Source organism: Stenella coeruleoalba (genome assembly GCF_951394435.1).
Source record: "Stenella coeruleoalba genome assembly, chromosome: 7".
Classification (NCBI taxonomy): domain Eukaryota; kingdom Metazoa; phylum Chordata; class Mammalia; order Artiodactyla; family Delphinidae; genus Stenella; species Stenella coeruleoalba.
In genome coordinates this window covers 87874772-87898284 of record NC_137153.1, presented here as the reverse complement: position 1 = coordinate 87898284, position 23513 = coordinate 87874772, and the positions used below count along the sequence as shown (strand labels likewise).

General features: G+C 41.8%; 1 protein-coding gene across 4 annotated transcripts in view; it reads right to left on the bottom strand.

Annotated features, from left to right (window-relative positions):
* Positions 1-23513, bottom strand: part of FRMPD1 (FERM and PDZ domain containing 1) — a 151148-nt gene that overhangs the window by 96312 nt on the left and 31323 nt on the right. For 3 of the 4 annotated variants that reach the window (XM_079925716.1, XM_079925717.1, XM_079925719.1), the window contains one exon: positions 2281-2329. The gene's annotated coding sequence lies outside the window, so the exon portion shown is untranslated. Of the gene's footprint in view, positions 1-2280; positions 2330-2461; positions 2601-23513 lie in introns of those variants that run through there. The other variant, XM_079925718.1, reaches the window with a different exon arrangement.

Genomic DNA, 23513 nt, shown 5'->3' with positions numbered 1-23513 from the left:
AGAGAGAGAGAAGGGGAGAGAGGGACTGAAAAAGTAGTTGAAGAAACAATCTCTGAGGATCCCCCAAATTTGGCAAAAGGCATAAGCCTAGATTGAAGAAGCTGCACAAACTCCAGAAGGGAGAAGCTCAGAGAAAACTAAAGAAATCCACAGACTTAAGTCCTAACATTTCAATAATTATAGCCATCGTAATTATACTTCTAAAAGCTAAAGACAAAACAGAGTCTTGATAGCAGAGAGAAATGACACATGACTTAGAGGGGAACACCAATTCAAATGACAACAGAATTCTCATGTGAAATCATGGAGGTCAGAAGGAAGTGGTGCGATGTTTTTCAAGTGCTGAATGAAAACTGATGTCAACTCAGAATTCTATATTCAGTAAAAATATCCTTCAGGAATGAAGGTGAAAAACTAATATAATTTGTGACCAATAGACCTACCCTAAAAGGATGACTACAGGAAATTCTTCACACAGAAAGGAAATGATAAAAGAAGGAAATTTGGAATATCAACAGTGAAGAAAGGATAACAGAAAAGGTAAAAATATTGGGTAATATAATAGATTATTACTTTCCTCTTAAGTTGTTTTTTTTTTTTTTTTTTGCGGTACATGGGCCTCTCACTGTTGTGGCCTCTCCTGTTGCGGAGCACAGGCTCCGGACGCGCAGGCCCAGGGGCAATGGCTCATGGGCCCAGCCGCTCCGCGGCATGTGGGATCTTCCCGGACCGGGGCACAAACCTGCGTCCCCTGCATCGGCAGGCGGACTCTCAACCACTGCGCCACCAGGGAAGCCCTCCTCTTAAGTTTTTAGATTTATGTTTGGTGGGAGCAAAAATTATAATATTGTCATAAGTTCTTGGTGTATATAGAGGTCATATTTAAGACAATTATATTTAAAAGGAGAGAGAGTAAATAAAGGGACCTAAATGCACTTTTTACTTGAAGTGGTAAAATGTCAGCACCAGTAGACTGTGACAGATTGTGTATGTATAGTTTAATGCTTGACCAACAACTAAAAAACTATACAAAGAGATATACTCAAAAACACCACTGATAAATCAAAATGGAATTCTTAAACATGCCCAAGTAATCCACAGGGAGGCAGAAGAAAGAAAAGAGAAGTGGAAAGTGGGGAACAAACAGAAAATAAGTAATAAAATGTCAGACTTAAGTCTTAACATTTCAATAATTACATTAGAAGTAAGTAGTCTAAATACACCATTTAAAAGACAAAGATTGACAGAATGGATTTTGCCATGTCCTGGTAAATTTTCTGAACTCCAAGAATAAAGTGTAAATGTCGTAAGCTTCTAGACAATGTAAATAGTTTACTTGGGACAGAAAGAGAGCTCTCCAAAATTATTTTGTTGACCCTACTGTCCTTGTTAAGATTTATTGAGACCTAATATTTGTTGGTCATAAGCAGTTTATGTTATCTCATGTTAACATAATTCTATGAGGTATATATTATTAGTAACTTTATTTTATAGATGAGAAAACTAAGGCTAACTTTCCCAAGGTCACTTAATTAGTATGTGTGGCAGAGCTTAGATTCTAACCCAAGGAGTCTAATGAAAGAAACTAAAGAATAAGTACAAGTTAGCTCCCTGGGGAGAAGAGAGAAGCTAGACCTCATAGGCAGAGAGAACAGCCTATAGGAAGGTTCTGAGGATGGGAAGGAAAACCTATTATGTGCAAGGTGTTTTAAATATAATATTAGGGCTTCCCTGGTGGCTCAGTGGTTGAGAATCTGCCTGCCAATGCAGGGGACATGGGTTCGAGCCCTGGTCTGGGAAGATTCCACATGCCGCAGAGCAGCTGGGCCCGTGAGCCACAACTACTGAGCCTGCGCGTCTGGAGCCTGTGCTCTGCAACAAGAGAGGCTGCGATAGTGAGAGGCCCGTGCACTGCGATGAAGAGTGACCCCCGCTTGCCACAACTAGAGAAAGCCCTCGCACAGAAATGAAGACCCAACACAGCCATAAATAAATAAATTTAAATATAATATTAATAATCACAAAACTCCAATAAGCAGATATTAGGGTGTCTGTTATGCAGATGAAGAGACTCAGCAAGGTTAAGTAACTTGCTCAAAATCCAGCTAGTAGGCAATGAAGCCAAAATTTAAATCTGGGTCAGCCACCATCCCCTATTCGGTCAACAAACTGGAAAGGCTCTTGGAACATACCTCCCATGGTGATTGGCTTTGTCACCCCAATAGTTACCCTGTAGTAACCCAGCAGTTAAAACCTTAAAGAGAAAAGAGTCTGTCCTACCTTTCTGGGTGATTTTGTTCAAAGCTGCTCTGGGTCTGAGTGTCTTCATCTATAAGAGAGAGAATCGGGCTACATCAGTGTTTGTCTAACTTTGGCGGAGGGGAGACGGTGGAATCCTTCATTCAGTGCAAATCCTATTAAACGGAGCCCAATGTGGAAGACAGGTAAAGGCAGAGCAAACCTGATTGAAGGGGCAGTGCCAGCCTGGACACTCTTCAGTTAAAACACTCCTACAAACCTAACTTCTGGAAATGGTGCATGGAGAGGCTCCAGGCACAGGGGAAAGTCTTGGAGGCATTCTCTTCCATCTTTAGTGTAGGCTAGGGAGAGAGATGGATGACCTAGATTTTCCTAAAAACAAGGCTTTATTCATGTTTTGTTACTATGTACTGTGTACTGCAACATTGCGTTTCAGTCTGTTTTGAATCACAGGGATGTTCTGGGAAGGATGTGTGGTAGAGGCTTGAATTCCCAATTCTGTCCCTTGCTAGCTTTGTGACCTTGGACAACTAATGTAACCTTTCAGTTTTCTCATAAGGAGGAGATAATACTGACCTTGAAGAGTGTTGTGAAGACTAAATTAAATAATAAGGAAGGACAGAGTATGTAGCATATGATTAGGGGTGTTGTAGACATTCAATAAAATGCAGCTATTATGCACATTGAAACTCCCAGATCCTGATACTTTAAGTCTGCTGTGGAGCATGGGTCTGTGTTTTTTCTTTTTTCCTTTTATATGAAAAAATTTTGATATGAAAAGAGATATACTTTTTGCAAAGGAATACTGGAGGTAACAAATTTAAGGTGGTGAATTATGAAAAACTGTACTTGTTAATGACACTGAAGATATGTGTATTTTCATAAGCTGGACCCTGAGTAATGACTGTTACACATGCTAATTAGCTTGAAACCAAACAGCAAGAACATTCACAAAATAATCCATTATTAAAAAATACATTTTTTTAAGTAAAAGATGACTTTATGAGCCTAGAATTGACAGACAAGGATAACCTGACTTTACAGACTTTGTCTTATGCATCATCATGTAGTTGGGGGCATGGTCTGACCTCCCAGAGCCTAGGAGATCTAGGAGTGTGTTTTACTAGAGTCTAAAGTCATGGCAGGTTTCCTATAATGGACCATGAATTCCTGCTATTTCCCATGGAGCTTAATGGGAGAACATTTCAGAGCATATGGTACTTTGTCAACTGATACTAATGTGTCCATTAGTGCGGCTCCAGAGGGAATTTCAGTTTATGCCCAGAGAATGAACACTTGGGGAACAGAAATATCTACTTATAGCCCCTGCCTTCCCCACAACTCTGTCCTCTGTTCAGCCTCCCCCTCTTCTTTCAGTCCTACCAGAAAAAGATGTTTAATAGGGGTGTGCTACTAGTGGTATCTGCAGTATCCACACTTGAACCATAATCCCTTAAGGCACACCATCTTGATGTCCTTCGGAGCCCTCATGCGGACAAATTCTCATTTGACCCTCACAGTACTCCTCTGAGCTATGTATTGTTATCCCATTTCACAAACAAGGAAAACAGAAGCTCACAACAGTTAAACTATTTGCCTTGAGGTCAGAGGTAAGTGGCAGAGCTAAAGCTTAGTCCACTGTAATAGCCCAACCCCATGCTGGATGTGCAGAGGTATCAACTTGGCCTGACTGGATCCTACGAATTGCTCACCCGAATCATATATGGCCCAAATTAAGTATATGCAAATTTATTCATTTATTCAAATAACATTGACTGGGAGCTTTTGGGTAAGGCACTGTGCTAGATAAGGGGGAGTATTGTCCTGGCAAGTGCAAGGGCTTTGGAATCATTCAGCACAAGGACATCCTGGCCCTAGTAGGTGCTCATTAAGTGCTAGTTATTATTAGTCAGAGACATTTTGGAGCATAGAGAGATGCATCAGATGTGGTCCTGACCTTCAAAAGGCTCTAAAGTTTAAATAAATTCTATGACCATCTGAAAAAATTTAAAAACTGAACCCCTTACTTGCTATATCTTACACTTTATTCCTAAATAAAAGCCAAATGAATCAAATATTTAATTGGTGAAACCATAAAAGTACTAGATGAAAATATGGGAAAGGTTGCAAGCATTAAACAGAAGATGAATAGATATTATTACATAAAAATAAAAAATCCCACGTGGAGGGGAACACACTATAAACATATTCAAAAAATAAATGAAAAACTAGGGGGACTTCCCTGGTGGTCCTGTGGTTAAGAATCCATCTTGCAATGCAGGGGACACCGGTTGAATCCCTGGTTAGGGAACTAAGATCCCACATGCCGCGGGGCAACTAAGCCCACACACCTCAACTGGAGAGAAGCCTGCCTACCACAACAAAGAGCCCTTGCGCCACTGTGAAAGATCCTGCATGCTGCTAACTAAGACCCAACACAGCCAAAAATAAAAGAAAAACATTTAAAAAAGAAAAATTAGGAAAAATATTTGCAATACATGTGCCAAACAAGAGGATAATATCCTTATTATATATCAAGTTTCTAAAAATCAATAATAAAATACCAACAACCCAGTGGAAAAATAGGCAAAAGATAGGAATAGATAATTTATGATATGAACAATTTATTCATAAATTGTTATTTATGAATAAACAATTATAAATGGCTCTAACATCGATAGAAATTCTCAATCTCACTTGTGAGAGAAATTCAAATAAAGATAACATTGAGATGTCGTGTGTTACCTATCATAATATCAAAGATCAAAAATGTTCATAATACACTGTGTTGTTGAAATGTGAAGAAACAAACTCTTATACTTTATTGGTGGAAGTATAAATTGTTACAATCTCTGTGAAGAGCAATCTGGCAATATCTATGAAAATTTTTAAAATGTGCATTTTAAACAACCTAAATGTCCATCGTTAAAGGACAGGTGAGTTATGATACATCCATTTAATGGAATGCCGTGTAACCATAAAAAAAAAAAAGAAAGCTCTTTCGTACTACTGACTGAGAACGGTTTTCATGATATATTGTTAAATTTTCAAAATGCAAAGCACAGAATCATGAATATAACATGGTACCATATGTATATGAAAAAGGAAGGAAATGTTTAAGAATAGATATGAAACTGATAACACTGGTTGACTCAGGGAATAGAACTAGAAGGCTGAGGACAGAAATGAAAGTTAAACTTTTCACATATACCCTTTGAATATTATGAATTTTTTTTTTTTTTTTTTTTTTTGGTACGCGGCCCTCTCGCTGTTGTGGCCTCTCCCGTTACGGAGCACAGGCTCCGGACGCGCAGGCTCAGCGGCCATGGCTCACGGGCCCAGCCGCTTCGCGGCATGTGGGATCTTCCCAGACCGGGGCACGAACCAGCGTCCCCTGCATCGGCAGGCGGACTCTCAACCACTGCGCCACCAGGGAAGCCCGAATCTTATGAATTTTGAACTGTGTAAAGGTGTTAAATATTTTTAAGTTTTGTTTGTTTTCCTTTTTTCTTTGTTTTTGTTTTTTTTTTGGTTGCACCGGTTCTTATTTGCAGCAGGTGGGCTCCTTAGTTGTGGTTTGCCTGCTCCTTAGTTGTGGCATGTGAACTCTTAGTTGCGGCATGCATGTGGGATCTAGTTCCCTGACCAGGGATCAAACCCAGGCCCCCTGCACTGGGAGCTCAGAGTCTTAACCACTGCACCACCAGGGAAGTCCCAATATTTTAAAGTTTTAACGCTGAAAAAAAATCTTTTAACTCAGGAATTCAATTCTAGGAACTAATTCTATAGATGTATTTACACGTGTTCCATATGTACAAAGATATTCACTGAAGTATATTATATAATGGCCAAAGATTGGAGACATCCTAAATGTTCGCTAATAGAGGAGGGCTTAATAAATTATAGTACAGTCACACAAAGAGTTGCATGCATTCATTAAAAAGAATTTAAAAAAAACTTGGTAGCACTATGTGGGCTGATAGAGAATAATCTTAAACAGTTTTGAATGAAAAAAGACTATGTCGAATAGTCTGTATTATCTGCTTATGGTATGCTTGCATATGCATAGACTATTTATGGAAGAATATACAAGAAATTGCTAATCTTGGTTGACAGGGAGGGGGACTGAGTCGCTGAAGGACAGATATGGGAAGACAATTTTCTTTTCACTGTATATCCCTTCGTAGCTTATGAATATTTTACCATATGGCAAATAAGACTCAATCATCAAAAAATGTTTAAGTACATTATGTTCAAAAATAGGGGAGTGTCTGCGGGACTTCCCTGGTGGCACAGTGGTTAAGAATCCGCCTGCCAATGCAGGGGACACGGGTTCGAGCCCTGGTCTGGGAAGATCCCACATGCCACAGAGCAACTAAGCCCATGCGCCACAACTACTGAGCCTGCGCTCTACAGCCTGCATGCTACAACTACTGAAGCCCACGCACCACAACGAAGAGCAGCCCCCGCTTGCCGCAACTAGAGAAAGCCCACGTGCAGCAGCAAAGACCCAATACAGCCAAAAATAAATAAATAAAATTAAAAATTAAAAAAAAATAGGGGAGTGTCTGTATTGAGTTGAATCTTGCCTCCCTGTGGGTTCTGCTTGTTGATTCAGATTCTATCATTAGAAACATATGTAAACCAACTTTAACCCCTCTCCTACTAGACTCTCTTGAGATAGCTGGACACTCTGAGTCTTCACTTCCCCGGCCAAGCACCCTCAGAGTCCCAAACTGTTTGTCCTACGAGAGGTCCTTCCTCATCCTACTCTCCATCTTTGGACTCTCTCAAGTCCTAGGGTTTCTTGGAAAGAGCATTACCCAAAACCAAGCATGGCTCTTCATGCAATGTAGTGGGCTGCTAATTTTGTAGGTAACAAAATGGAAATTTCATTTTTTAAAAAATGCATTTGCATTTATTTGATTGTAAGTGAAGCTTAAATATGTTTTCATGCATTTATCAATATTTAATCAATAGTTATTAGTTTAAGTTTGTGGTCTTGGGTCCTATTTGAATATTGCTCAGATTTCAGGAGAGTTGGATCAAGTACCTGCTCAATATTATTGCTGTTAGAACTTAAGTTAATCAGGCAACATTTTGATTATTATGTTTTTATATAAGCACTTCACCCAGCACTTGCTTCTCCATGGAGCAGCAGCATGAAACAAACAAAAGGTGTCTAAACAGCTGCTCATATATTTAAAAATACAGACTTCCATTGCCCTCCATTATCTTATGAGACTAATTGAGCCTAAAAGGATCCTGGTATGGAATATCAGCATTACAGAAAATGAATCCCCATGTTCAGAATAATTGTTTTATAATACATGGTTCTCGGGCTTCCCTGGTGGCGCAGTGGTTGAGAGTCTGCCTGCCGATGCAGGGGACACAGGTTTGTGCCCTGGTCCGGGAGGATCCCGCGTGCTGTGGAGCAGCTGGGCCCGTGAGCCATGGCCGCTGAGCCTGCACGTCCGGAGCCTGTGCTCTGCAGCGAGAGAGGCCACAGCAGTGAGAGGCCCGCATACCGCAAAAAAAAAAAACAAAAAAAAACCATGGTTCTGTAAAGGCAAGGAAGGATTCTTTCTATTTCATTGTGTGCGTGTGAGACCAAGCTAGGAGGCAAGAGGCACATGCCTGGCCCTGGGCTGGGAGTTGGAATGCCTAGAATTCCTCCATCAATCTCTGACTCTAGTCTCACTTGCCCTGGATCTTGAAACAGGTCCTGGGTATCTTGAGAACATCTCCCTCAGCCAAGGTGATGAGTTTCTTTTCCATGGGAAACAACTGTTTTGAGAAGGGAAAAGAATGGGTTATTTGGTCTCTATGACTGGTTAGAGCAGCTGGTGTACTAGAACAGCTATGGGTGTAACTATGCATCATTTTCTCATCCAAAGAGCACCCAGATGATCCCTGGGGTTTCTTCTAAGCTCTGATACTCTGTGAGTCAGTTATGGGAAGGTTATCTTTGTGTCCCGTGCATGGGCTGAGTCCCAATCTGGGATAAGAGATTTCACAGACTGTAAGTCTCTGGAGGAACTAGTCTGTGGATGTTTGGATATAGCTTCTCACCATTACCAGAAAAACAGATGAAAGTTTCTGTTCGTCTCATGGTGTGCCACCCTCACAGTGTACGGTGAGCACTTTTAGATTGCTTACAAACTGCCCTGCAGCTTTAAAATCTGGACCCAAATTAGCAAAGGAAGCCTGTTCAGCAAACCCAGAAAAGTATGGGGGCTCTCCATCCATGGGCCTTCAGCCTCTGCAGAGGCTGCTGCAACATTAGCACCCTCCATTCATGAGGATGTGCTCCTAGGAGGTATGTAAAGTGACAGTATTGTATCAAACCCTGCAGAGGCTGTTTCAATCTTCAGTGAACATCTGCAGATGTCCTCTGTTATGGAAAAGCATTATTTCAGTCAGAGGGGAAAAGTCAGAAATATGAGGGAAGATGATGGCTGTTTTCAACTCTTTGGAGTCCCATATGGTACAAAACAAAATTATGTTTGTTCTATGAGCCTCACAGGGCAGAGCCATAACCAATGGGATGAGGCTGGGAAGTGGGGCTGGAATCAATGGATGGAAGACTTCAGGAGTTAAGTCAGCCTTCTGTGTTCCCCAGAGCATGTTCCTTGATGGGGCACATAGAGAAGGCCACATCTTGCTTCCTGGGCCTCAAGCTCAGGCACTAATAGCAATGCTCTGAGAATGGGGGCTGTGCTAGGGTTCCTCCTCTCATAGACTGGCAAATTTTCAACCAACGAGAGCAAAATGGGGCCCCATCAACTGCAGTGTTATTAGACACAATAGAGTATTAGCCCTAGAGGGGAGCAATTTGATTGGCATCCACCTCTACTCAAACCTGAGTCCCCAGGAATCCCTGACTCTATTTCCTTCTCTTACAAGGAAAACTGATGATGTGCAAGGTCCCCCTGAGCCCTACCGTTCTCAGTCTACAATTCTGTGTGCTCGTAGCTACACCATCCATCCCCATCCACAGACAAATTACTGTATTACCCTAATACTGCTGCATTCCTGAAACACTTGAACAATACTACTCTAATAATCTGTGTCCAAATTATTAAAAGAATCTCTTGCCTCAAATTTTTTGATGACAAAAACCAAATCATTATGGGAGATGGGGAGAGAAGGTGTAGAACATTGTTCTTTCCTAAAGCCAGATGGAGAGCTTTGCTCAATTGTTTACTTTTCTATTAGATTTCAACACTGAATTTTCTTCACAACATAAAAATGTGTTTTAGAAAGGGTCAGAAAGGAAATTTCATTAAGGAAAAAAGTTTGCTAGTTTGTCTTTAAATTATTAAGAAGGCAGAGAGATAAAAGTTTTTTTGACTAGGAACTCTTAAACTTCCTTAGATGTTGTCTAGTCCAACTGTCTGCTTTTTCAGATGAGGTCTTAAGAGGGAATGTAAGGTAAAAACTGCTCATTGCCTACCCAGTATCCATTCTGTACTTTCTCCTTAGTAGCAGAGTCCTGGGTATTGTGCCTAACCAAAACCTTACATTTCCTAGCCTGTACCTCAGATAAAGGTCCGCATTAGGATTTAAGAAGAAGTTGTGGGAAGAGAGTCCTAGGAAAGATCTTTAATGGCATGCTCCCTTTTGCCCTTCCCCCTTTCTCCTTCCCATTGCTCGGGATGTGGATATGATAGCTGGAACTCTAACAGCCATTGGGACCATGAGGTGACCTTGAAGTTGGAAACCTATGCTAAAGACTGTGGAACAACAAGATAAAAGAAGTCTGGATCTATAAGAAGTCGAGGTTATATATTATAATCTCTAGGGTAGTCACTAAAATGAAAGAATGTATAATTAAGAAATTCAAAGAGGGAAAAAAATGGATCATTAAAAAATAGATGATTAATCCAAAATAAGGCAAAGAAGAATAGGAAAAAGAATATAACAGGTGGGGCCAGTGGCATAAGAACAGTAAAAAGGTGGCAATAAACTCAAATAAATCACAAGCCTAAACGGCTGGAGCTATCATACCTACACACGGACGTAAGATGGGATAATCGAGCCTCAATAAGGATAATAAAAGCACTGGGTTGAAACTCACTCAATGTGTTTAAATCCATGAATTCATAATGATATATTTTAAAAACCTATTTGGTCACCTTTGGATGATGTTGGAGTAAACAAAGAGGAAGAATCAAGTACTTATCCTGCCTTTCCTATATGAACTGCACCAGTTATATGCTGGTGAAGGTTTAACAACTAGCTCTCTAGGGATGAAAAGCCCTGATTTGCATCATTTGCCAATTTCCATGGTGTAAAGGCTACCATGGCCAATTTCGAGCTAGCAATGTGACATAGGTGAGCACGGGGTTGGGAAGAGATGTGTACAATCGGGTCTCATGAGCTGGCTGACTCTCTCTCTGAGTAACAAAATTCTAGTCAGTGAAGGAAAACATCCTTTATCAAAAATATTCCAACCTATAAGTGAAAAAGAAATGATGGAGTTAGAACATCACCATTTTGCAGCTTCCAGTGAATTAGTGGATCTTGGCATTTGGCTCCCACAGCTGCTAACATCACACTGGGAGACACAACTGAACATTACATGCCTCCTTATGAAAGAATCCTACACTGCTTAGGGTCTTGCCAGTGGGAACAAACCCAAGTCTGTAGAGCCTCTGGATCCAGCTGCCAGTTTTGCAAGGAATGCAAAGAACATTGCGTACGGGAATACATTGAACTGCACCATGAGTATGCAATAGGCAAATCTAAGCTGTGGGAAACTCGATGGGTCAAATGGTCTAGGTTCTTTAACAGATAAATTGTTAGAAAGAGAAAGGAATGGAAGGGAGGCTGGTAGATTAAAAGAGATTTAAATGACATAACCAACTTCTTTTAATGGGCAAGATTAAAATATAGTGTCTAGGGATGCAGAGTTGGGTGACAAAACTATAGGAAGTGCAAGGACATGGTCATTCTAAAATCAGGAGATTGATTATTTATGGAGGAATGGCGTTCAAACTGCAGCAGGGCACAGGGAGGGCCTCTGGGTTGGCTTGCAGAGTTCTATTTCTTAGCCTAGGTCATAAGAACTCATTGAACTACATATTTGTATGTAGTTTTCTGTAGCTATGTATGGTTTTACAATAAAGAGGTTAAAACAGAAGCCAGACAAAAATAGCACATACTAATAATTTCATTTAATGAAGTTCAAAACCAGACAAAACTAATTCATGTATGTTAGAGGTCAAGAGAGTTGATACCCTTGGGCAGGGCTAGTGTCTGGCAAGAGGCATAAGAGGGGTAATGTTCTGCTTTTATATCCGGTTGCTGGACACATGGGTGAGATCATTTTGTGAAAATACAAGAGAAAATTAATCCATTGTGTGTTAATGCCACTGTTATTTTGGAATGTCTGTTATACACAGCTGAACCTAATCGAAAATCCCAGGATGAGTTAATTGCAGGGTATACTCTCTCCACCACTATCATTATGATGCACCTGCTCTGCAGGTCCTAAATGACTAAACACAGCCCCAGTTGCTAGGGTTTGCATCAGTCTCCTCTCCGGAAAGCAGAGCACCAGGTCTCCCACTGCCTCTGAGAATCACTCAGTAATTCCACGAGTATTACCGAACCTGGACTTCTAGAATTACAGAGGTGAGTGACAGAGTCACCGTCCTCATGGGCTCAGGAGTTAGTATAAAGAAATGCAAAATCCGTGACATTATTATTTTAAACTGTGCTGTTCAAAGACCCTGATATTAAGATACACTTTAGAAATTCCTTAGAGTTTAGTACTAGGAACACAATTTGTCTCTTTTGAAAAACTGACATACTTCCCTTTATCAGTTAATGAAAGCTATCTAACTCACCATGCATTTCTTTCTGCCCGGGCTGCCAAGAAAGTTAGAGTTACATTTAGTGCTAAATGACAGCAGCTTTTCCTGCCCAGTAGCAACAACTCCCACAGCTTCACAGACCATCCTGCCTACTTCCAATCTCTGTTTTCTACTCAAAGCTCTCTCCTAAATTTCTGTCCACTCAAATTTCTTCGTAAAACAGATAAAACTTTACAATCTCATTAACAACCAAACGTTTTGCCTCATCTCTTACCGCTCACACAAGCACCCTCTTTGCTTGTCATTTCATGATTTTCTCGTCATTTCTCAAATGTATCCTGCACTTGAGGCTCTAAGCACTTTCCTTTAAAAAAGTTTTTAAACAGCTTTATTGTGCTATAATTTACATACCATAAAATTCACATTGTCAATGTACCCAAGTGCTTCTGAACATGCTGTTCTTTCCTTCCTTTTCCATTTAGTCATCTCCCATTCTTCTTGAAGACCTGGGCAGTGTCACCTCCTCTGTGAAGTCACACCCAGCAAACCCAGACAGACTAAATTTCTCCCTTCTGTAGAAGTTTATATTTGCCTCTATTATGTCATTTAGCCTATGACATTATTATTGTTTGTGAACATTGATGTTGTGTCCACTAGTATGTGAGCTCCTCGAGGGCAGGCTGGGTGTCAAGGCCTTTTCCACCCACTACACTGTCTTCCAGAACAATAATCATTCCCCAGAAGTGGTCAAGTTGCCCAGAGGAAGCTGCTCACCCAGCACTGAATATCCTAGGGGCCACCACAGCCATGGAAGCTTTACCAAGAACCAACTGGATACCTTCTGCTTGAGTGCAGGATGCCTGAACTATGGTGCACACTGCACATGAATTCTAATTCCAGACACAGGGGTTATAAGAGAGTTTTAGACTTCGGAAAAGGATAGGGGTGAAAGCCTGACACAGAATGACTTCTAATGAACATCAACAGTGCCAACAATATACTATATTTCATCGGCTCTAAGGCACCATCAATCGTAAGACACATCCCAATCTCAGAGGTAAAAAGATGTGCTTTTTAGAGTCTGAAAAGTATGGTAAGTTACTTACTGCAAACCTCAAGGAAAAGCAAAGAGAAAGGCAGGGCAGGATGGAGAACTTTAAATACCCTAAACTTTGAAAAGTTTATAAAGAGCCCACCATGTCCCCATCCCTACCTTGAGAATTTCAAAATTAAAAAAAAAAAAGCCCTAAGCACCAAACTAAATATAAAGAGGTCTTAACAGTGTTCTGATCTTTTCCTATGAGGACTATGTACTTAATGCTTTTTGGAAAACTTGAGATATCAAATTTTCTAAACAAAAATAACATTGGTGGGTGCTTTGCTAGTGCCCTGGGCATGCACTTAGTGTGCCTGCGATGGGCCATCTGGCACTGGAGGGAGGGAATGATGGGGCTGTGACTCATACACAGCAGCCTCACGACACTCCACAACCAAGCAGCTGCGCATTGGCCTAGAGCACCGACATCTGCCTCAATTGCCTGCATCTGCTTTGCGTGTGCTTCAATGACTTCATTTACAGAAACACAGAATAGTTAGTCCCGTGGGTCTCAAACTTGAGCACGCATCAGAATCACCTGGTGGTCTTTTTAAAAGACATAGCTGGGCCCCACCCCAGAGTTTCTGATGAAGCAGGAATTCACATTTCTAGCAAGTTCTCAGATGATGCCAAGGTTGCTGGTTCAGGGACCACACATTTAGAACTACTGACATGGTCTAAACTACTCATCTTACGCAGAATAAACTGGAGCATTACGAAGGGAAGAGGCGTGCCGAAGATCACACATTAAACCACGGTAAAGCCAGGCCTGGACCTTACCCCCTTCTCCTTATTATGCAAACGCCATGTGACTGCCCCTCACGTAGCTACATTAGTTGCCAACCCAGAGAATTAACGGTTCTGATAAGCACTTTGTATCTACGAAATTTGTTTTATATTTAAAGTTTTAATATAATTGCTAATAATCAAATGAGACTCCTGTGTCATTAGGTTTATTAGTGAAACAAACACATCCGGTCTAAGCTATTATTTCTGTTTGCTTTTAAAACTTCATTTCTTCTTCCTTGCCCTTTCTTTTTCTCTGTCCTCCTTCTCTCTGTATACATTCTTCAGAGCACTTTGCAGTAAGATTTCCCCCAAGACCAATATGTTTACAAATTCTCTTTTGTCTAGATTCCAAGTGTCTCCTTCACATTTTCCAGTAAAACTCCATCCTGCCGCAGCCCCATCCATTATCGCGGAAGTGGAAGGAAGACAACCAGGTCTGGAAGTAATGGTGCACACAGCCTTGCAACATAAAGCACTACAAAAACCGTTCTGTGAAACCCAAATTCACAGCAACAGATAAAAAGACATATAACTGAAGGCATGTTAGTCTGAAAGTTATTTTCTTCGTTTAACAGAGATTTTTCTTAAGTGACTACTATGAGCAGAGGAGCAAGCCTCATTAGTAATTAGGATCTACCCGTATTGGGTTGTCCTTTTTGTCTGAGCTTATGCAGCTTTTAACTGCGCCATATGTCATGGTCCTATTCCTGAGCACCTAATAATATACATCCTGTTCGTTGTTTAGGCTCTCAATAAATGTTTATTTAATTGAGTTGAGCTTAAGCCTGGTTGGACTCTGCTGATAACTCTTAGGAACCTCCTATTCTTCCCATTATTTTGAAGCCAGAATAGGCTATATATTTTCCCAATCAAAATCTGGCAACCTTGTGATAATGCCTGAGTACTTATCCTCCTCCACCCAGCATTCCAAAACTGGAGAGATTAGAAGTCACCCACTTTGGGGGAAGGCATGATGAAATAAAATGAGTTGTTTAGAATGGAAATGATATAGCTGATTCCTAACACAACATTGTGAAGCAATTATACTCCAATAAAGGTGTAAAATAAATAAATAAATAAATAAAATTTTTAAAAATGGAAATGATGACTGGAGATGAAAGGAGAGGACTCTGAATTCTAAAACTCTCATGGACAGTGATGTGGGAAGATGCCACCGATATAAAAGTAAGAAATAAAATTTTGTCAGGAGAATTATTATTTCAGAAATTGAAGAAGGCAGAAAACAGAAAAGAAAAACTTAAAAGTTTCTCACAGATTTAATGCAGCTCTTTAGACAGGAGAAAGACCAGGGAAATCCTGAAACTCAGGGAACTGAGATGAAGGGATTGGGCTGGAATTCAGAGGACCTTGAGACTGCAGCTTCAAACTGGGGTTGAAAGCGTGGAGAGTGGAAGAACTATGCTTTTTTGGGACCATCGGAGCTGAAATAAACAACGCTGGGCAAAGGTAAGAAAAACTGGATTAGCAAAGATGGCCTGGAAGATGGAAGAACGGACAATAACAAGCCCAATTCTGTCTGAATCTCTGTTGCGCTAAAGGGAATGAAGACAAACTTACAGTCACCTCTCTGCATATGATTTTACCCTCAAGATCTTCACACTCTTGGGCAAAGCAATCTCTACACCCTCAACCCATGCTTCTCAAACTTTAAAGTGCACACAAAACCCCTAGGGGCCTTGCTCAAACACAAATTTCAGGGCCTCGTCTCCCAGGGATTCTGATACGGCAGGTCTGTGGCAGGCCCGGAATCTGCATTTTTAACAAACTCCAAGGTGATGCTGATGGTGCTGATGGATGGACCGCATTTTTAGCAGCACTGCTCAGACAGCCAACTTAGTGGGGTGGAGCATTCTGGGCTTGGAGGGCCAAAGCTGTGGGCACAAGAAGTTGTCCTCTCTTTGCGGGCCTCTCACTGTTGTGGCCTCTCCCGTTGCGGAGCACAGGCTCCGGACACGCAGGCCCAGCGGCCATGGCTCATGGGCCCAGCCGCTCCGCGGCACGTGGGATCTTCCCAGACCGGGGCACGAACCCGCGTTCCCTGCATTGGCAGGTGGACTCTCAACCACTGCGCCACCAGGGAAGCCCAGAAGGTGTCCTCTTTGAGGGAGATAGCCCCCTCACGTCCCTCATGCCCAGAGATGGCTGCAGGGTGAAAACCACATCATCCTAGTTATCTCCCACACACACCCCATCTTCATGCTCCACACCTGCAGTTCCTTTAGCTACTTACACGTTTTCTCCAGGTCCTTTGGCTCTGGAAGCAATGATATCAATAGGCCCTGGGGCAGGTCTGTGGCCAGGAGACCCCGTAAGCATTTAGGAGCTGCCCAGGGTTCAGGAGGGGTTTATTCGTGCTGATGCCGGAGACCAGCGATGGGGAGCACTCCCAAGAGTGCAGGAGTCTCCCGACGCTTGCCGGGCCAGCAGTCACAGGCCTTCCCTTAAATGACTTCTTGGCAGGCAGTTGCCTGCCTGCATTTCATCCAACAGACTTCAGCAGAATCAGAGCTCTGAATGCAAAATCATAAGTACTGGAGATGGAACCAGCCTAATATCTCATCTAGGGTCTATCCCTGAGGGCCAGACTAAGAAAAGCAATTACAGTACAAGAACTGAGTCTTTTCACACATGGGATTTAGAGATTTCATACTGTTTTGAAGGGCTTTTCATCTTTCAGACTGTACCTCCTCCAAATCACAGTGTGTGCAGCGGTTTTAGGCTGTGAAAGGAAACTAGTAAATTCAGGAAAGGATTCCTATGTCCAGACCTGGGATCCTTGGTCAAAGCTACTAACAATACTCACTCTGAGAACATATGAAGGAACTTTCCCTTGGTGGAGTGAAGTTAAATATTTTTTAATCATTTTAATTCTGAATGGCCTTTTTTTTTTTTTTTTTTTTCCTGAGCTGCATGGCATGTGGGATCTTAGTTCTCTGACCAGGGATCGAACCCGTACCCACTGCGTCCTAACCACTGGACCACCAGAGAACTCCCCTTCGTTTTTTCTTGACAGGTTATTAGAGGAATAGAATATGTTGAAGAAGGTAAAAAGTCCCACAGTAACAAGGTTGATTGAAAGAGATTGTGCATGAATCACGGGAGAAAAGGAATGTGTTCAGAATTCAAGTTAATTCAATGCTGTAAGTGTCAATGGAGCAGCCCCCTGGGCCAGACACTGTGCTATGGAGTGGAGAGCACCAAAACTGAAAAGGAACGATCCCAGATGATAAGAACAATCCTTCACATCTTTCAAGTGATTTATGTCAAAAATTAATTTAAAAAACACTTTTACAACCTTTATCTCACTTTATTTTCATAGTTACCTTACAGAGTAGGCGAGGCAGGAATTATCATCGTTCTACAGATAAACTGAGAGTCAACAGTTAAATTATATGCCCAGGCCCTCATCTTCCCTTATTCAGATTTTATTACCAGCTTTTCTTATCAAGTGTGTAGTAACGATCATAGTGAAATCAGGTTTCATAGTGAAACCCCTCTGTTTGAAATCTCTAGGATTTAAGAAGCTCCAGGACACTAAATATCACCTAACATACAATACAGTTTAGCACTGTATGTTATTCTCCACTTGTCCCCCCTACTATCCCCCGTCATTATTTCTGCCCATGTTTCCCCCTGCTCTGTGCCCTGAGAGGTCCACACCTGTAACTGCATTACCTAGGCACCTTTTCAGTTGAGTTTGGCCAATGAAAGGAGCCAGCAGACTGAAGTGCAGCAATGGGGAGAGGTAAGGGTATTTCTTTCCTGCTCCCTTGTTTCTCCTTCCTCCATGGCTGCAGCTCTCATTGGAAACTGGGAATACTATTTCCTCCCCTTGCCCTTACGGGTGTTAAATCTTCCTACTCTTGCTAATCTCTGGGTGCCTCACCACCTCTTGTTGGTTCCCTTAATCCCACCCACCCCTCTGCAAGTAGTGCCTTCATTAAAAATCTCACCTCAGTTAGATACTGTTTCCCCCTGGGACCCTGAATCATACATACCTCTCTCCCACATAGCCCTAACCTGTACAGATAATTTTAATGCCCAGAGGAACACAGCGAGCCTAAAACAACCACAGTCACAAACTCATGGATTTTTCCCTTTGAATAATTAATGTTTGTTTCTCCAGTGCTTATTTGCCACAATCCTACCTTGGGTCCTTCTTTTTTCCTGGCCTGAACTTTTGCTATGGTCTCTAAAGCCTCCCACCTCCAATCAATTCTAACTAGAGCCTGCTAATGGGTAAAATTTCCTGATGCACAATTCTGCTCATATCATCCCTACCATGCTTCCCAAGTGCCTATGGCATAAAGTTCAAACCTGGCACTTAGCATGTTGAACCTCTCAGTATTGTAATGGGTGTCTATCTGATCCCACACCCTATCCTAAGCAGCTTTCCCAGCAGAGGCTGTCTGGTTCATGGTGGTCCCCTAATGAAAAGCATGGGATACAGCACAGAGTAGGTCTCAGCAAGTATGTGTTGGATGAATGACGCATGAATGGATTCAATTTAACATCCGCTCAGCACCTGTGTGGTTAACCTTTAAAATATTTGAATAATCAGCTGAACAAGCTGGCTAATTTATGCTAAATGTCCTATATAAGATGCTGTATACAAACACATCTGCACATTTGCCGATTTTATATGACTATCTCTTAATATGGATATATACATTTTATCATATGCCATTTTAAAAAGGATCCCTCTTTGGAGAAAGTGGTACCACACACACAGGCATGTTTTAAAAAAAAAAATCCTAAAGGTTCTAAAGCTGAACAAGGTCCTAGAAGAGGTTTCTGAAGGGCAATTGAATGCGTGCAGCTTTGAAATATTCTACTTCTCTCTCATTTCCTATCAGTCAGCCCCATCCTCTCCTTGCATCCAATTTTGTTTAATGAGGCTACTGCAATGTATTTATTTTGGGGTGATTGAATTTAGAAAGACATTCATCTAACACTCAATTGCTGTCACAAGCTGAATGGCTGAATCATAACAGGGGTGATGGCATTAATCCGAGGACAGCTGTTTCTTATCATTTCTAACACACAAAAGAGCTCAGGCCAGGCAGGAGGTTTTGCCTCAGTTGCAAGGTAAGACTGATAGGATCTGAAGCAGAAATGCCTCCGGACAGGTGGAAGTAGACAAGGAGAAAGAAAAAATACCTCGTGAGGGACTAAATCTTTGGTTTCCAGAACTCTGTCTGTCATGATGTATGAGTTGCTTCTGTCCCTTTGGGATGCTCAAGAAATTCCAGTCAAAAGGAGATAATTTGGTAAGGACAGCAAAAGCATCTCTGTGGGTAACTAATCTTTTAAGAAGAGCTTACAAGTCTGTTGTGAGTAGCTGCAGCTATTAAAGAATAATGATAATGCTGGCTCACTTTTGCATGGTACGTTATAGTTCAGACCACGATTTCACATTCCTCATCTCAGGCAAGTTAAGCTGGAGTATGGTATGTACTTGGGCAGCCGCCCATGTGTGCTGAGACCAGGTTCCCAGGATGCTGAGGAGCCCCTCCCCAAAGAAATCTTGGTCAACATTTGCCTTCTGCAAATGCCCCAAATCGTGCCACCATGAAGGCATCACTTCTTTGAACTCAGCCATTTCTACTACTAAAGCAAAAATGTCCCTGGAAATAAGCATGTAGCCAACTCTTGACTCTTCTACACCTGAGTGTGAATGAATTCTCCGCACCTGCTCAGCAGAACAGCTGGCTAAGGTTTTGAGCAGGAAATGAATGTAGTAAGAGAGTAAAAGGAGGTGAGGGACAGACATTGGTGACCCACTTCACTTGCTACAGCTTTTGAGGTAACAGGAAACAGGTAGGGTGGTGTTAATTTCAATACAGGACCTTAGTATAGCTAAGAGCTACAGTAATCTCCACCTACAACCATACACCTTCCAAAGGTGATAAAATGTTACAAGAATTCAATTTTTAAAAACCCCTAAGTTTGAATCATAGTGCATCCTAATATAAACTTATCCAAATATAAACTTATCCATTCATTTTTTTCATCTGTTCATTTATTCATTCTGTAGCTGGTATGTTGAATAACCAGAATTCATGGAATCTAACAAAAACACTATTTTAAATCTTCCACCGCCCTTTAAACTTATCAGGGGTGGAATGGGGACAGAGCTTCCTCTGTCACTAGATATAAACTTAAGCATGCCCCTAGACTTTGGTGGCCACTCCTAAGTAGACACAAGTCCTAGTTCACTTTAAGTCACAGTTATAAACAGCTTCAATTCAGTAAATTAAAATATCCACATCCATGTAATAGTAATAGAAACTTCTAACTTCATTCAGGGGGCTTTCAAGTGGGAAACCAGGATCTAAATCTTCTCCTCCCTTCCTGTTACACTCCCATCTTGTCAAATGAGATTTCTGACTCCTCCTGGAGAAAGAGAGGCGGAGAGGGAAGGTGGGCATAAAGGGCTTGCTTGATTGGGACGCTGGTGAGATGGTGCTGTCATACTCTCTAGGCCTGGCAGTTGTCTCAAACTGACTTTCTCTTATGTGATATTATTGTGAGTTCCTCAGAGACCTTCTCTCCTCCCCCAGCCCTGGTGGTCTCTCACTTGAGAGGGTCCCTTAACCTGAGCAAAAACATTCTTCTCAGGCAGGAGTTTCTTCCCCCAGCCCTAGAAAATGCTGCAGCCCTCATCCAGCTTCTCTGCTGGGGCCTCTTCAAACTCCCTACTAAACGGGTCTAAGGGGCATCCCACACTGGCTCTCCCCTGCAGGGCCCATATCTGCTCCTTGGAGCATTCTTTGCCTGAACCAGTTCTGGGAGTGTTGGCCAATCCGGAAGCAGCAGCAATCTCCTTTGCTCTGCTGCCAAAGCATCAGCCAACCCTGCTCTTTTCCTGTAAATTTATAGGGAGGGAGTCAGACCCGGTCCCCGGGGCCCATAACTGCGGGAAACACAGCTCAAGTTCTGAGTGGTCTTGTTGCAGCGAGGTGAGGGGGGCACCCACATCCCTTAACCCCTGGGGCCACAAGTGGCACTTACACTCACTGCTCCCTCCAAAGAAATCCTCTTCAAAAGCTTTCAAGAGTGGCATCTTTGGACCCTTGATGGCAGTGACAGTGCAAGAGTCATGAAACCACTTTTCTGCTAAATTTTTCTGTTGGTTCTTCTGGATGGTCTGCCCCACAACTTTGGATATCTGATAGCTATTATGTCTTGCTTCTCTGTGGGAACTTTCAGTCTAATGCTCTGTTACAATTCATTCACGTATCCAGCCAGCAATTGTTGAAGGTCTACCCCAGTGTAGACTCTGCTGTTCCCTACGTCTTTCCCTCTTCATTTATTCTCTTCTTCACCTTCCTGCTATCAAGTGTTATGATGTTATATCGATCATTCTTTCTCCCTTCTTCCCTCCCCACAAATTTCCAGCTATCACTGTACATACACGTGAGAAAATGTTTTCACTTTCTGAACCAAAATTGTTAACAAGCAAACTGAGAAAAATTAAAATGAAAAACTGCAATAATGAAAATACTGCATGTCAGATTATCTTACAAGCATAATAATGTTTTTAATGCAAAGCCTAGAATGTTGTCTATTTGGATTGGAGTTCTTCAAAGTTCAAGTTGCAAAGTTCTTGCAAAGCTCTTGTAAACACCCACTCTTAAAAATGTTATAGAAAGAAGGTGCTTTATCATGTGTTCCTAGTAGGGGCTGGAGTAGGGAAACAAGATGAGGATAAACCGGGGTCAGGAAGGAATTTAATTATTGCTAAAGACACAACGTAACTGTGCCATACTTTCTGTAGCATATAAATACAGGCACAGGAATGGGATAAAATAAAAACCGGGGGTGAAAGGAATACCAAGGGTTCTAAAACGACCCCACCAGACAACTAGAACATCTAACAGGATTTCTGAAATATAGAACAGCTGTCTACTTCATTAAGCCCTTGAATCCTTACCCCAAATAGCTTTTTAAAATAATCATGATGATCAATAGCTAACATTTACATCGGGCTTTCTCTATTGCGGGTGCTGGACAAGGTATTTATGGTACGTGTTACTTAATTCTCCCAACAGTCCCAAAAGAAGATAGTATTTATTCCTATTTTATAGATGAGGAAAATAAATAAGTTTCAGTGATTAAGGTACTTTTTTTTTTAATAACAGTGAACATTCTTTCCTTTTTTCTTTTTTAAATTTATTTTTGTTTTATTTTTTTTTGGCCGCGTGGCATGTGGGATCTTATTTCCCCAACTCGAACCCACGCCCCCTGCATTGAAGTGCGGAGTCTTAACCAATGGACTGCCAGGGAAGTCCAAAGCACTTGTCTTAAGCTGTGTGCCTTGTAAGTGGTGAAACTGCTAGTCATGCCCGGCTCCCAGCAATGCCAGAGCCACTGCTCCTTCCACTATGCTGTGGCCCTCTGACTGGAGGCAGATAAAAGTGAATGTTCCACTCCTAATTTTGCCTATTTGTGTAAAAGCGAAGGGAAAGGAATTTCAGCATCAACTGGAAGCGGTTGATTTTTTTTTTTAAGAGCTACCTTAACTTTAATGGCCATTTGACTGGTCTTTGTGTTAGTGAAAGCTCCAGCAATCACAACGACCCTCTGTTACAGAGCAGGCATGGACTGCAGCTGCCAACAGCCTCCTAATTATCTTCTATTGAGGAAAGTACCACAGTGCCAATGCCAGGATGTGGGGAGAAGAGGGGGACAAAAGGATCTTGGAATACAGGTTGGTTTTTTTTTTTTCCTTATTTACTCAGTGCCAATTAGCACCTACAAAAAGCAGTATGTGAGAAGTGAGCACCTTCATTATAGTATCAATCTAATCCACCAAGACAATTTGGCAGGGTCCCCACATATGACTGTATCCCTTTGGATTCAATTTCTTTGTAGCCTTCACCTTCCCCCATCTCTACATGAATAAACCCTCCCTTCCCTCTCTCCCACCCTCTTTTTCCTCCCCCTACAAATATTTATTGAGCACCTACTATGTGCCAAGCTCTGGGCTTGGTACAAAAATATAACAGGAATTAAGCCTTGGTCCCTGCCCTCAAGGATCTTCTAGTCTAGGAAATATATCAGACATATAAGCAAACAATTACAATACTGGGTTGTGAATACCACCATGGGGGCTGGGGGTGGGAGGTGCAGGAAGGACACAAGTCACAGAGGAGGAGAGATCACGGAAGGTTTACATGAAAAAATGAAAACTTTCCCAGTCTTTCCTGCTTGGAATATATTCATCCCCACTCCAACGCGAATTTTATTCCACTTTGGAGCTCTGTCATAGAACCTTGTGGCATTTTGGCTTACGTTAGTCACTTTGGGCTGGGTTTATCTCCCCCATTCCATTCAGTATAATTCACTCTGCATGAGGATCATGCTAGCTATGCTGTGGGAGAGGAAAATGACAAAGTCAATCCCAGGACCGGTTCCTCGGGAGACTGGCTGGAGGAAAACTCAGACGTGAGAGAAGGATAAACCAAGTGCAATGCAGGATAACATGGGATTGATGACATCGCAATAGAGGAAGCCAACATCAT